The sequence below is a fragment of the Schistocerca nitens genome, chromosome 1, assembly GCF_023898315.1.
Source record: "Schistocerca nitens isolate TAMUIC-IGC-003100 chromosome 1, iqSchNite1.1, whole genome shotgun sequence".
NCBI classification, from domain to species: Eukaryota; Metazoa; Arthropoda; class Insecta; order Orthoptera; family Acrididae; genus Schistocerca; species Schistocerca nitens.
Genome location: NC_064614.1, coordinates 122,696,915 through 122,712,650, shown reverse-complemented (window position 1 = coordinate 122,712,650; position 15,736 = coordinate 122,696,915). Strand labels below are relative to the sequence as shown.

The 15,736-nt window shown below is 42.5% G+C and overlaps 1 protein-coding gene across 3 annotated transcripts in view; it reads left to right on the top strand.

Annotated features, from left to right (window-relative positions):
* Nucleotides 1-4,327: 4,327 nt before the first annotated feature.
* LOC126242583 (glutathione S-transferase-like) overlaps nt 4,328-15,736 on the top strand; it is a 74,455-nt gene continuing 63,046 nt past the window's right edge. Inside the window, exon 1 of one of the 3 annotated variants that reach the window (XM_049948100.1) lies at nt 4,328-4,428. The gene's annotated coding sequence lies outside the window, so the exon portion shown is untranslated. Of the gene's footprint in view, nt 4,429-13,813; nt 13,826-15,736 lie in introns of those variants that run through there. The other 2 variants (XM_049948101.1, XM_049948102.1) reach the window with 2 other exon arrangements.

Genomic DNA, 15,736 nt, shown 5'->3' with positions numbered 1-15,736 from the left:
TTAAAGGGACAAACTGAAAGTATTGCCATAAAAAGACGAAGCGGAAGGAAAGACGAGCCTGGTACTAGGGCAGCTATGTTCAAGTATTATGTAAAAGATCCAGACAAGCAGATAGAGGTATGTAAGAAAGCCTTCCTCAGTGTTTATTGTGTTACGGAATCCAGGATGAAGAGATTGTGACAGTTGCTGCTTCGTGGCAAGTCTCCTGAAGACTAGCGTGGAAAAAAGAGGCTGATATACACTCCTGGAAATTGAAATAAGAACACCGTGAATTCATTGTCCCAGGAAGAGGAAACTTTATTGACACATTCCTGGGGTCAGATACATCACATGATCACACTGACAGAACCACAGGCACATAGACACAGGCAACAGAGCATGCACAATGTCGGCACTAGTACAGTGTATACCCACCTTTCGCAGCAATGCAGGCTGCTATTCTCCCATGGAGACGATCGTAGAGATGCTGGATGTAGTCCTGTGGAACGGCTTGCCATGCCATTTCCACCTGGCGCCTCAGTTGGACCAGCGTTCGTGCTGGACGTGCAGACCGCGTGAGACGACGCTTCATCCAGTCCCAAACATGCTCAATGGGGGACAGATCCGGAGATCTTGCTGGCCAGTGTAGTTGACTTACACCTTCTAGAGCACGTTGGGTGGCACGGGATACATGCGGACGTGCATTGTCCTGTTGGAACAGCAAGTTCCCTTGCCGGTCTAGGAATGGTAGAACGATGGGTTCGATGACGGTTTGGATGTACCGTGCACTATTCAGTGTCCCCTCGACGATCACCAGTGGTGTACGGCCAGTGTAGGAGATCGCTCCCCACACCATGATGCCGGGTGTTGGCCCTGTGTGCCTCGGTCGTATGCAGTCCTGATTGTGGCGCTCACCTGCACGGCGCCAAACACGCATACGACCATCATTGGCACCAAGGCAGAAGCGACTCTCATCGCTGAAGACGACACGTCTCCATTCGTCCCTCCATTCACGCCTGTCGCGACACCACTGGAGGCGGGCTGCACGATGTTGGGGCGTGAGCGGAAGACGGCCTAACGGTGTGCGGGACCGTAGCCCAGCTTCATGGAGACGGTTGCGAATGGTCCTCGCCGATACCCCAGGAGCAACAGTGTCCCTAATTTGCTGGGAAGTGGCGGTGCGGTCCCCTACGGCACTGCGTAGGATCCTACGGTCTTGGCGTGCATCCGTGCGTCGCTGCGGTCCGGTCCCAGGTCGACGGGCACGTGCACCTTCCGCCGACCACTGGCGACAACATCGATGTACTGTGGAGACCTCACGCCCCACGTGTTGAGAAATTCGGCGGTACGTCCACCCGGCCTCCCGCATGCCCACTATACGCCCTCGCTCAAAGTCCGTCAACTGCACATACGGTTCACGTCCACGCTGTCGCGGCATGCTACTAGTGTTAAAGACTGCGATGGAGCTCCGTATGCCACGGCAAACTGGCTGACACTGACGGCGGCGGTGCACAAATGCTGCGCAGCTAGCGCCATTCGACGGCCAACACCGCGGTTCCTGGTGTGTCCGCTGTGCCGTACGTGTGATCATTGCTTGTACAGCCCTCTCGCAGTGTCCGGAGCAAGTATGGTGGGTCTGACACACCGGTGTCAATGTGTTCTTTTTTCCATTTCCAGGAGTGTAGTTGCTTTTATTCATGCCCATATTACGTCATTTCCAACTAAACAAACCCACTATGGAAACACAGATGTTTTCTACTTAAACAGCGAACTAACTTGAAAACTATGCATGAAATGTTTCTTGTCAAATATCCTGATAGTAATGTGTCTTACCGCTATTATCACAGATATTTCAATAACCATTTCTGTTTGCGATTTGATACGTCCAGTGTAGACACATGCATTACATGTGAAGAACTGAATGTTAAAGTGAAAAGCAATGCATTTTATGATTGTGTTAAACGTGTGGCTGCAGCAGAACTCCTTGTTCACAAACATCGCAGCAAAAAGTTCTACAAAACACTAGAAGAGGCAACCAAGTTATGCACTGAGAGAGAGAATTTTCTTGCTCTAACATTTGACTGCATGCAAAATGTATGCTTGCCTAAAATACCAATTCAGGACATGTATTATTATCGTCAACTGACAATTCCAGTTTTCTCTGTGCATAACATGAAGACTAATTCAGTATCCTTCTACATCTACCATGAGGGGCAAGCTAAGAAAAGTCCAAATGAAGTATGAAGTTTTCTCCTCCATTATTTCAATACCTGTGTCTCATCTAGTGTTAGAGAACTCTGGTTGTTTTGTGACGGCTGTCCAGGCCAGAATAAGAACAATACTCTCATCAGGTTTTTAATGGCTATAAGTGCTCAGAGGCGTTTTTTGAACATCAGACTTGTTTTCCCTATCAGAGGACACTCCTTTCTGCCAAATGATAGGGACTTGGCAGTAGTGGAAAGACGATTGAGGCGTGTGGACAGACTCTACACAATGAAGGGCGTGTGTGAACACATAGTCAGCTCTAGCGCCAAATGAAATTTTACAGTTACAATCGTTGAAAGAGGATGTTTATGATTACAACAACTGGTGGGCACATTATTACAAAAGAAACGCAAATTCCATAGAGACGCCTGTTAAGGGCGTTTCTAGTTATAAAAAGGTATCTTTCATTGTTTCAACTTTTATGGAATTCTGCTTTTCTGCAGAACAGATCGGAATAGTTGTGGCAAAACCATTGATAGGAGAAATAGTCAACATTCTTTCATCCTTGGGCCAACATATCCACACATCCCATAACTATCACATAGACATGGTTATCCAAATGGTGTGTGTCCAATCAATGAAAATAAAATTAAAGATATACGCAAAATGCTCAAGTACATTCCCGACTGTAATGAATTCAAAGCATTTTATGAAAAAATTGTAGCTTGGGAAACAAAGACAAATGAGAAAAATTGCCGTTTCGTTCTGGAAACTTTGTCCTGTATGTTTATTTCCCTGGATGATTTACTGTTCTGTGTATTCTGAATGTGTTTTTCAATAAAGAAAATACATTATTATGTGTTTATATGCATGAATTTTATTACATAAGAAGCAAAACCGAAGTTAATTTGAAAAACGACTTAAGTCCTTCTTTTTCAAACCAAAATTTGAACATGAAGGGGCCGGCCGCGGTGGTCTCGCGGTTCTAGGCAGGCAGTCCGGAACCGTGCGACTGCTACGGTCGCAGGTTCGAATCCTGCCTCGGGCATGGATGTTGTGTGATGTCCTTACGTTAGTTAGGTTTAAGTAGTTCTAAGTTCTAGGGGACTGATGACCACAGCTGTTAAGTCCCATAGTGCTCAGAGCCATTTTTTTGAACATGAAGGAAGTACAAGATCATGCTTTTCTAATGACAGTCTTATGTAGTTTCGGTGTATGTAACATATGCAATAATTTAATGCAATATTCGTTTCAGTAAGATAATAGACGGTTTTTGTTGTTTCTGAAAATGTACCTCTAGGGACTTAAGTCGTTTCGCAAATTCACGATTCAATTATGATTTAATTCTTTAAGAAAAACTATTCTTGGCTAATTTTATAGAACATGTACTATTTGTGTGAAGGCCTGCTGAAAGCAATCTATGTTCATATAATTAGTAAATAAATAAATATGCTTTCAGCATAGAATGAAAAACGCGAGCCTTTTTAAGGCGCTTTTTAACGCTCGGTTCCCCCCCCCCCCCCCCTTTCCGACAAAATCCTGGCTCGTCTTGGCTTCTTGCATCGAGAAATTGCTGTAACAACAAGCGTCAATCGGACTTACGCCTCGACAAATGAGCGAATTAGTACAGATGTTCACGGTCGTGCTGTGCGCTGCAGACTAAAATGCTGATTTCAGTATCTGTCATTTTCTTTCCTCCCATGTTAGATTTCACGACTGGCAGACGAGCGCGAATACAAATTATATAACATAGAATAAAACGAGACACTAAATTTGAAATCGCCAGTGTATAATAAATATTTAACAGATACACATTATGTTGATGAGCATTTTCAACTTCTCTCGACGTAATGAATAGTCCATTAAATTTCGGGCACATTAAATTTAATGGACACATTATGTTGTTCTTCATATTCACTTCTTTCGCTTTTAGTAGCAGGTATGACGTCAAACTTCAGTTGCTTAAGTACATTAATGTATCATTTTTGAGAATCTCGCATCAGGTTATCTTTTGATTACGGACATCAATACATAACACAGTTTCATATACATTTTATACATCTTCTAGACAGTCTGAAATCAACTGCACAATTTCCGGTGAAAAACTGCTCTGGATGAGGTTGCTGCGGTGCGGCGTGTGGAGGGGCACGCCAAGGCTAAATAAATGAATCTCTGGAAGCGTCCTTCAGTGTGTGCATAGCTTCGCGGCGTAGAGCATTGGTGCTGTTGCTGTTGTATTCGAAGGTCTGTATTACGCAATAATCTGTGTTGTATGACTGTCCTGTGTACATACAATGACAGTTGAAGATATACTTCCATAAATTGAATCCAGTCTTTCTACACTTTCCACTACAAATCCATTTCATTGCGTATGCCAGTAACCTTAAGTCCTTCGATAACTCATAATGCACTTTCACGTTATAATATTAATGACGACTGGAAACGAAATTTATGACGTAAAGCAGTTAACAATGTGTTCCTGGAATATCATCATAATTATAATCGCGCGGTACATCCATGTAGCACGTGTTACGGGCCCCGCAGCTGAACTGCCCAGTACATTGGGCGGAAATTAACTGATAACAGTTTTGAATTCAAAACAGTACTTTTTTGGATTATGTATGCATGGCTGTTCAGCATTTTAAGCACTACATGTAGTAGGTCATTTACATAAAATAGTTCGTGTTTTGAAATGTTTTGGCGTATGATACTTTAGTTCATCATATTTCTCGTGGAACAAATAGGCAGAAGAATTTTATTTGCATGTTGTGTTCCACTCTGGTCTGCCGTTCATTATTTGAAATTGTATCACAACATTGTCGACAGAAATGGTTCGCTAATCATTGTTAAGAAAGCGCACCTAAAAACCGTTGATGTATCATCGCGTCAAACGACTTAGGCTTAAGCGAAACAAAATAGCTGCTAAGTTTGGCGACTTGTTTTTGAAAGTTAGTGCTGATGTAGCTCACTTAGAGCTATTTTTACGTTCCTTCACGTCTTTTCCACTAATTGTTCATCCACTACCGGATGTTTCAACACATTTATGCAAAAGTTTTCACGGGTGATTAATATTTAACCTAGTGTGCTTTTTGCAAGGAACATAGAATAAAGCTTTTTGTTTCCCGCCGCTATCATAGTGTTAGGTTTTAAGTTATTATCTCCACTAATTGTTCATCCACTACCGGATGTTTCAACACATTTATGCAAAAGTTTTCACGGGTGATTAATATTTAACCTAGTGTGCTTTTTGCAAGGAACATAGAATAAAGCTTTTTGTTTCCCGCCGCTATCATAGTGTTAGGTTTTAAGTTATTATCAGTATCGAGAAATTTATAAAAGACAGCACGTCTTTTCCATTAATTTAATGTTCATCCGCTACCATATGTTTCAACAGATTTCCGCAAAAATTTTCATCCAAGCTTTAATGTTTAACCTAGTGTGATGGTTTCCCGCAGAATGTCGCAGTGTTAGGTTTTAATTTATTATCAGTATCGAGAAATCTATAATAGACAGTATCTGCTGCGACGGAGAACAGTCAGTTCCGCTTTGTGGTAATTTGAGCGGCGATAAAAACCTGGAACAGCGGTTAATCCCCTCTTTCCAATTAGCGAAAAGCAAAAGTAAGAACGCCCTGGTCAGAGCCCTTATATACACTGTCTTAAGTAGTGATGTAAAATTTTGTTTGTTTTATGATGGAAGTACGTATTATTCATAAAAGTTAGGCCGAATAAAGTATTGTGACTTTTGACAGTGTTCGGCTACAATTAACGTGCCCTAAAATTGTCGTCTTCCACAGCATAAATACAGTGCTGAATACTTGCAATACGGCCGTTTTCTGTATAAATATCTTCTTGTGTATGTTTTGTCTTATCAAGTTTACTAATAAATAGATTTTCACGTGGATGTATGAGTGCTTAAATCCCTCTGTGTGTGAGTGTCCCATGATAAGGCGTTTTCTCGTATGCTTTCTGTTCGTATAAAGACTAACTGCCCGAAAACCACCTTGAATCTCATCAAGAGGACCAACTTGAAACGACCTGGAGAACTTTTTTACGTCACTGTATAAAAAATTTCTTATTCGAGAGAGGAACAAATGTGGGATGACATTTAACTATTCACTCATCTAAATTCCTTGCTTTGTTAACGAAGCAAATGAACGTCAAATTTTGAATAATATTTCTTATGTTGCTCAGATAATGATTCAAAAGTCAAAATGGGTAACATCTACTATTGAAATAAAATGTTATTAGACGTTACGTTCATATATTATATGTAAGTAAAGGGAGTTATATTTTAAAAAAATTAAGCAAACTGGACCCCAGATTCGTAAATACACGGTGTTCATGAAGTCCGGAAACGCTTTCGATTATTTATTGAACAAGAACGAAACACTGCATAGATATACATATCTCATCTTGAAGAGAAACCCAGAAAGTTTTTTTCGATGTAACCGCCACGGCGTAGTTTGGTAATTTGCCGATAGTCAGCGCTAGTCGCAATCGCAAACATGGCGAGTCCAGGTGGGAGCACAAAACAATGTGGCGCACTATTTTCGGTGCATAGTCACACTTTCTTATTAAAACCAGTTAACATCCAACCTAGTACCGATTACCTGAGATACGCTACAGACACCTGGTACAGAATCAACGTTTTGGGTGGTTCTACTGTTTTCATTTCTATTCTTATAGCGGTTATATCGCTTTGTGACGTCATAGACAAATCATTTGTCTCGGAGTACACTGAAAATGAGCCGTGGTTCTTGATCATTCGTACCTCCTGATTTTTAAAACGGAATCTCTGATTTTTTGTTTACGTTTGCAGGTGTTCTTTTGTAGTAACTTCAGTCTCGTTGGTTTTTACGTGGTAGATACTTTCAAACATTTTCACTTGAGCTTAAAAGCTGGTTTCTTTTTCACTTAATCCATTGGCAGCGATGGTTGACACTTCCGAGAGTACATTCTAGGGCGTTGCATGTCGAACCACACGGGGCAAGGTGGTGCCGGCACTGAAACTCAAGTGTGTTCGCTAGGGACTGTCCACCTTCTGTAGTAAAAAACTGAGTGAAGTTCTCATCGACAGAATTTGATAGCTGTCGTGCTAGATAAGCAAAGAAACACTAGCGACATGACGAGCAAGAAACAGATAAAAAAATTGGTTAGTATACTGGACTCGCATTCGGGAGAACGACGATTCAAATCGCGGTCTGCCCATCCACATTTAGGTTTTCTGTCAGTCGCTAACGGCAAATGCAGAGTTCGGGGCACGGCGTATATGTTCCCTAATCCGAGCTTGTATTCCGTCGCTAAAGACGTCGTCGTCAACGGGACGCTAAACTCTTAACTTTCTTCACTTTTTTGTCGAACCGCTGGCCCTCATCTATTTGTTGCATACATAGTTGGGACGCTGTTGATACTGCTTATCCTCTCTGTTTTGATTCTGAGCTTCGGATAGGCACTGAGTAGGCGTTCATTTTTTAACTTGGTTAACAGGCTTAACTGCGTAAGGGAACATTAAATTATATTTATTCAGTTTCACTTTTCAGTAGTCATTACTTTTTTCAGAAATTGTTTTAATTACATCACAAAATTCATAACAAGAAAGTTCCGAATTAATTTTAACATTTAGCAAATGTTTAACAGTGATATTGAAAGTCTGTCCCTTTCTGCAGACCAGATGTTCCAGATAATTGAAAAAAAGCTCTCAGCTAGAGCAGGCGCCCCAGGCAAGTACAGCACACTTATGATTTCTGTTGTCCCGTCTTTGGATTTAAGAAATTCTTTAATCTTTGGTGAAGGAGTACCATTAACAACACTCTTTTGTTTTCACCTTTCCTTTTATTTATTTTCCAGTACACCGTGTACAATAAACCACGTTCATTATTACTGTCGAAGCAAACCCAAAATTTGTATTCCTGTTGCAGGTTAACATGAAACGCGCACTTCGTTTGCCCATTGCTCAACGATGAGACCAAAAACGAGTAGATATAAAATGGTGGAAAACGTGTAGACAAGTCACTCCGCATGAGAAAACAAAATGAACACATTGTGTTGCCGAATGACTGAGAATTTGTGGCGGAGCCCATCGAATCACCGCTTGCTCCAAGACCTGCTAAGAGAGCCACGACCGTGTCTAAAAACGCAATGTCGAACATATAGCGCTAAAATTTAAAAGCAATCTCCGCTGGTCGTAGAATTCTCAAACCCTGAACATTTTACAACCCCGGACATTACTCGGACAGCACTCAAAACCAGCTATATCCGGAATAATCACGGACGTGTGGTAACACTATCACTGGGAAACATACGACATTTATTTACAACACTTGCAATATGTACAGAAATGTGTTATAATTTTATTGGATGGGCTTAGAAACGTTTACAATTTTGATGTACACGCAGATTCTCATCCTCATGTCTCAACCTCATCGGTTTCTGGTGAATCGTTGACTGTGGTTCAAAAGCACAACTCTAGTCTCATTCCTCACAACACTGCTATGCACCGAGCAGCTGTTGAGTTTGCAGAAAACTATAAAGGCGGGCGGAAGAAGTGAACCGATGGCGGTGACATCAAGCAGAGAACACAACTGTAGACCGAAACGTCATATGTTGTGTCTGCAGCACTAAAATGTTAGGCTCTCCGTACACGGAGATGCTCACAAGGGAACCTCCCCATCGCACCCCCCTCAGATTTAGTTATAAGTTGGCACAGTCGATAGGGCTTCAAAAACTGAACACAGATCAATCGAGAAAACAGGAAGAAGTTGTGTGGAACTATGGAAAAATAAGCAAAATATACTACCTGAGTAGTCCATGTGCAACATAGCTAACAACAAGGAGACCTTGAGCTCAGGAGCGCCGTGGTCCCGTGGTTAGCGTGAGCAGCTGCGGAACGATAGGTCCTTGGTTCAAGTCTTCCCTCGAGTGAGAAATTTTTTTTCTTTATTTTCGCAAAGTTATGATCTGTCAGTTTGTTCATTGACGTCTCTGTTCACTGTAATAAGTTTAGTGTCTGTGTTTTGCGACCGAACCGCAAAACCGTGCGATTAGTAGACGAAAGGACGTGCCTCTCCAATGGGAACTGAAAACATTTGATCGCAAGGTCATAGGTCAACCGATTCCTCCACAGGAAAACACGTCTGATATATTCTATACAACACTGGTGACGGCATGTGCGTCACATGACAGGAATATTTTGTCGACCCACCTAACTTGTACACTTGGCGAATGGGTAAAAAGATTCTTCTACCTTGCCCGATTTAGGTTTTCTTGTGGATGTGATAATCATTCCCAAAAAAGTGATGAAAACATAAGAGTTTGTGACATAAACTGAAAATAAAAAATTAAATTTTTCACTCGAGAGAAGCCTTGAACCAAGGACCTCTCGCTCCGCAACTGCTCACGCTAACCACGGTACCACGGCACTGCTGAGCTGATATTGTCATTGATGTTGTAGATCTTCCACATGGACTTGTATATTTTGCTTATTTTTTCATAGTTCCACACAACTTCTTCCTGTTTTCTCGATTGATCTGTGTTCAGTTTTTCAAGGCCTATCCACTGTGCCAACTTATAACTAAATCTGAGGGGGTTGCGATGGGGAGGTTCCCTTGTCAGAAGGAACTCGTCGCCGACGTGAGCTGGTAAAGTGTCGGGAGCGAATCGCTTCCTGTGTAGTTAAAATATGGCTAGTCAGACGGCGCCACTGTTGAGTGACATACCAGTTAATACTTTACAGATCGTTGCGAATCAGCCCCCGCGCTGCCAAGCGATTTGAGTTGCGCCGAGTCCTCGCACACAGCTCTGTATTTGTTTCATTTAAAGATGAAAGAGCAGGTTGTGAACATTAACTTTCTCCGGAAAGTCTAAAAACATCTCGTTTTATACGATTACAAGCTCCCAGGCTACTGCAGGAGAGATATGACAAGTGGGGTAGTGAAGTGGGAAAAGAATTTCATATTACATGTGTAGTTCGCATCTGTTTATCTATTGCTTAAAATAAAATTATCCGTACATCAATGAAGCAATGTACAAACAATTGTAAACGATACCGACAATATCCTTTTGTATGACTCAGCTTCTGTCATTCCATAAAACTTCATTGTCGAGTGGAAACGAACAGTGAAAAGCTACAAATCTCCGATACGTGTAAATACAGTGGTGTTAACATACAAATAATTTAACGAGCACAAACAACTATCACCACAATTCTATGTATATTAATCTCAGGATATTTGGTTTTCAAAAGAAAAGTAACGATATGTTATGGCGGGAAGAAGTCAGCTGCCCTATATCACTGTAGCATAGTTTGTTCGTTCTATAAAAAAATACGAATTTCGAATCTGCCTGTTACAGATCCTTGGCGGCTACAAACGGCCTGCAGTTTATACTTTTTTGGGTCTCCGGATGAATCCAGAATTTTCGTTGGTTGTTTTTTTATTCCTGTGTAATAATAATAATAATAATAATAATAGAGGATCGCATCTTCCTTTGAGCTTGAATATGTACTCGACATGCCCAGACTAACCAAAAAAAGAGGTTCGGGTGCGACAAACAGTACTCCCTCTCCTTCACTCATGCACACGGCAGCTGCAGTTTTTCACTTCTGAGTTGCAAGTTAGTCGGCAAGTAGTTGCCGAAGTAGATGGCTGTTCATTGCGTTCCTTTCCAGTCTCCCCGAGTACGGGCTTGAAGGCAGTCGTTGAGACTTCGTTCTAATATCATAGACCCTGTCAAGTGTATATAGAGCGGCTTCCCGATGGAATGCACAAACGATAACTATATCGAAACTTCCTGGCAGATTAAAACTGTGTGCCGGACCGAGACTCGAACTCGGGACCTTTGCCTTTCGCGGGCAAGTGCTCTACCGACTGAGCTACCCAAGCACGACTCACGCCCCGTCCTCACAGCTTTACTTCTGCCAGTACCTCGTCTCCTACTTTCCAAACTTTACAGAAGCTCTCCTGCGAACCCTGCAGAACTAGCACTCCTGAAAGAAAGGATATTGCAGAGACATGGCTTAGCCACAGCCTGGGGGATGTTTCCAGAATGAGATATTCACTCTGCAGCGGAGTGTGCGGTGATGTGAAACGTCCTGGCAGATTAAAACTGTGTGCCGGACCGAGTTCGAGTCTCGGTCCGGCACACAATTTTAATCTGCCAGGAAGTTTCATTTCAGCGCACACTCCGCTGCAGAGTGAAAATCTCATTCTGAAAACTATACCGACTTACCGGTGCTGGTTGCATCCAATAACCAAGCTGCTGCAGTTGCTCGTGCGTTTACTTAACGGTACTTTCAAAACCGCCATCCCGATAAGAATGGTTCTCGTCGCCTGGAGCAACAACTTCGGGAAGCCGGCAACCTTTGTCCAGAAGTAACGGACAGAAATCGTCTAAGGACTAGACATACTCCACAGAGGACGCGATTCATGAAACCGTTCACTAGTCACTTCTGTGAAGAACCCTTGATATTGCAAGACAGTTCCAGATAGCTCAAAGATTGGTTGTGGAAGTATAGCACGATGAAGAGTTGCATTTATATTATTACATGTTAATACCAACAGCCAAAATACCGCATTCGAAGAGTAAAATTTTGTGAATGCCTTTTGAACCTAGTGCAAGATAACGAACATTTTATAAATAACGTGATATGTACGGATGAGATGGCCTTTGTAGCAGAGCGTTTCTAGGCGCTTCACTCCGGAACCGCGCTGGTGCTACGGTCGCAGGTTCGAATCCTGCCCCTCGATGTTGAGCGCCCATAAGCCCCAACACACACTCGAATCCTGCCTCGGACATGGATGTGTGTGCTGTCCTCAGGTTAGATAGGTTTAAGTAGTTCTAAGTCTAGGGGACTGATGACCTCAGAAGTTAAGTCCCATAGTGCTCAGATACATTTGAACCATTTTGTACGGATGAATTTAGCGTTACTCGTGAAGCTTCAACATCGACAACACCCATTGTTGGTCGGAACACAACCCACATGTCATCCGTGAACGTGACCTTCAGGCACGCTTTGGCATAAACCTGTGGTCTGGAATCGTGGTAGGAGTGCTTTCACCTGTTGCCGGACGTGTTGGATGCGCCCCTGTATCGTATGTTTCTTTGCAATAGTTAGCCTGACGCATTAGAAAGCGTTCCACTTGGTGTTCGGCGTCAGATGTGGTTTCAGCATGATGGTGCTCCGCCACACTTTAAAGTGAATGTGCGTAACTATTTAAATGAAGCGTTTCCAGGGAAATGGATTGGTTGTGGTGGTCCAATGTTCTGGTCTGTCGGCCTGTGTGGCCGAGCGGTTCTAGGCGCTTCAGTCTGGAACCGCGCGACCGCTACGGTCGCAGGTTCGAATCCTGCCTTTGGCATGGATGTGTGTGATGTGCTTAGGTTAGTTAGGTTTAAGTAATTCTAGGTTCTAGGGGACTGATGACCTCAGGTGTTAAGTCCCATAGTGCTCAGAGCCATTTGAACCATTTTGTTCTGGTCTCCACGTTCCCCGGAGGAGCTTAATGCATTAGATCTTTATTTCTGAGGACACATAAACGAACATGTTTATAGTGATCCACACGACCTAAAAAGCTCGCGTGCATGCCGCTTCGGCAATGGTAGATATAGGCGTGTTACTATGTAACGTAAGTGCTACTACCATACGTACGTATGACCCAGCGAGTGGTGAAATGTTTGCTAAGGCACGGTGATCGCTTTGAACACCGTCCTGAATTGGGATGAGGAATCGCATACCGATTGCCCCGAGCGGCATTTTTTCTTCAACCTGTATAATGTATTTGTAAATTTAACTTCCTGAGAGTAAAAGGACAACATTCCTCGCCCTGCAGATTGAAATGAGAACAAATTTTCGGTGCCGGCTCGCCATTGCTGCTATTAGGTAGCACCGCTGTCAAATCTGATCGTCCCCTGTATCTAGCTGGCGTTTCTGCTACATTGTCTTGACCATATGGTGCGCGCGCATTTCCCCCACTCCCCTACTCCTCTACTCGCGAGCAAGAGCCTGAGCTGGCGCCAGTCAACGCCACATAGGTGGCGTTGCGCCAGTGCTCATTCTCACATCAAAATCAGCGAGTTGCTAAGCTCTGAACTAGGGTTTGTCAGCGGCGCTGCTATCGCCCTCATACTGTTAACAGAGCGGTAAATCAAGCAGCAGTCTCGAACTCATGCAGCAGAACCCTCCCTTGCGTGCGAATTGCTATAATAGCTGAAAAGGGCGCTTCTACAAAGAGAGCTGAGTATGTTTGCGTAGCCTCCCTTCTACAGTTGCTGGAAGGACATACTGTTTATTTTCTGTCTGCTTTACCGAACGGCATTTACTCGCAACTCGTGGTAACTCAAACTGAATAAGTAGTTTTAGCTCACTTGTTACCGTCGAAACAGCATAATTAATTGCTATACGAAAACTATGTAACCCGATTTCTGTCATTTTTTTATTTGAAGAGATGCGTTATGTTGCTTGCGTATTCAAATTTCATTGGTTAGCGAACAGCCAATAACAACCCAGTATACGCTACCGGCGCCGGAAGTGGACAGCGAGCCTGGAATACCAAAGCGGTCAGTAAACACGTAGTCGCAGCAGAAGCGGTGTTTCAGTGGCGTCTAACTTAGTTTCTATAAAGCACAATACTGCGTGCTGTAAGGTATGTATTTAATTCTTTCCTCCCCGGGCCAAAATATTGTTGCAGCGTTCATATGTGAAACAAGCAATTCCATTATAAAAATGTCAAAAAGTTGCATGCCAATGAAGAAAAGTTTGACCGTTCTTCGTCATTCATCCCTCATTTTTTCGAACAATGGAATTTAGAAGCGTAATTCCTCTGCCTTTAGTGTGTTTCCCAGTGAATAAGCTAGCTGACGCATACGCGTCCATAACGATCAAGCTTAGTGATCAGAGTTGCAGAATAAACAGAATTATCTCGATGGATGACTCTTGCTATACAGCGGATTGCGAACTGTCGCGAAACTTCCTGACGTAGCCACAAAATCATTTTTTTAAAATGAATATTTTTCTTTGAAACGTGTTTAGGAAATTTCACAGCAGCCTACTCCGCCATACCTTCCTAGCAATTCTAGACGAGCAATGCGCAAAATACAGTTTAGAAATTACGGCCCACACAATTGAAAGCTGTGGGGGCGCGTCGTGAGTCGTTTCGTTTCTTTTAATTATTTCAAAATATCTTTACTTCGAAAGTAAATTTAAAATGAACTATAAAAAGGAATTCTTCGCACAACTTTAACTAGTATCATGTATGGTAATTGTTATTGCTGTCTTTCGTGTGTTTAATGTGATGAAAATAAGTTTCAACCCTTTAACTAAGAAATAGGAAGTTACAAAATATTCTCCAGTCTGAGCAAAAATGTACTCAAAATTACAACATCCAGGCTTGTCACACCATAGGAGTTAAATTTTATAGGTATTCTAAAGATCTGAATTGTATGATAATTCTGTACTGATTAACAACTCTGGAGGGCGATGATGATGATGATGATCCCTCCGCTCCCCATAAACCCGTATATTAACAAAGTGCTTGAGAATGTACGTCGCCCATAATACATTGTGCTCAGAACACAGTATGTTGCAGTGCAGAATTGCCACCGAATATTGATTCTTATAATGTTAATGATTGGAAGTAGGGTCTGTGGTATGGTAACTAAACTTCTGAAATTGTGATCCCCAAAAGGAGCAAACACACAGGACGAAGTTGCTGAATAAATAGAAATATGTAATAGCATCTATAACGCCTCATTTTTTCAGTAGAAGTTCGTATCCAATATGCTCACCAATAAACTGAAAACTTCATTTTACTTTACGTTCTAATGTCGTTGTCGAATTTTTATTGTATTTTTTTCTGTTTCTGTGTTAAGTAGTTGCCTGTTTACAGAGCATTGATTATTTTACTGAAAGTCAATTATCTTTCTCACACTATGAAATCAAGGTATATGTCCAACAATTGTCTGACGTTAGTGAACCGCGAGTACTCAATAAATAGATTTTCACATTATGCGTAATAAGGGCAAATTCCTGCGTTGCACGGTGCCTGATAATTACCAAGTGTGCGTTTATTTTCTCGCAAGTGTTCCTAAATGATTGAATTTTTCAGTAATTTGTCAGTCTGTTTTGGCTCTGCCACAAGTTGTTGGCCGCTCTTGGCTAGTTGCCTGTGGCTAAATGCGACGCAGTGCGTAGTAACGGTAAACATGCGTGCTTCAAACCGGCGATGGCTGCGCTCATGGGAGGACTGAGTTCATTCTTGTCGAGCAGTTTAATCTCTGTGCATGTTAACATGCATAGAAGTGGATATACGAGTAGTAATAGATCACCCCACTTTAATTTCGGTCGGAACGGCGTTCCGGCATCTCCCAGGGAATTTTTATTGGACTCACTGGAACAAGTCTGCGCCGGAGATTTTAAATAATACACATGTATGCAATGTAACTATAATTTGCCTCTGTGCCGTCACCAGTGAGCACGGCAATGGGCCAACGTGATTGGATGGGCAGGTTCTTGGGGCTAGGGACTCTGTGTGTGTGTGTGTGTGTGTGTGTGTGTG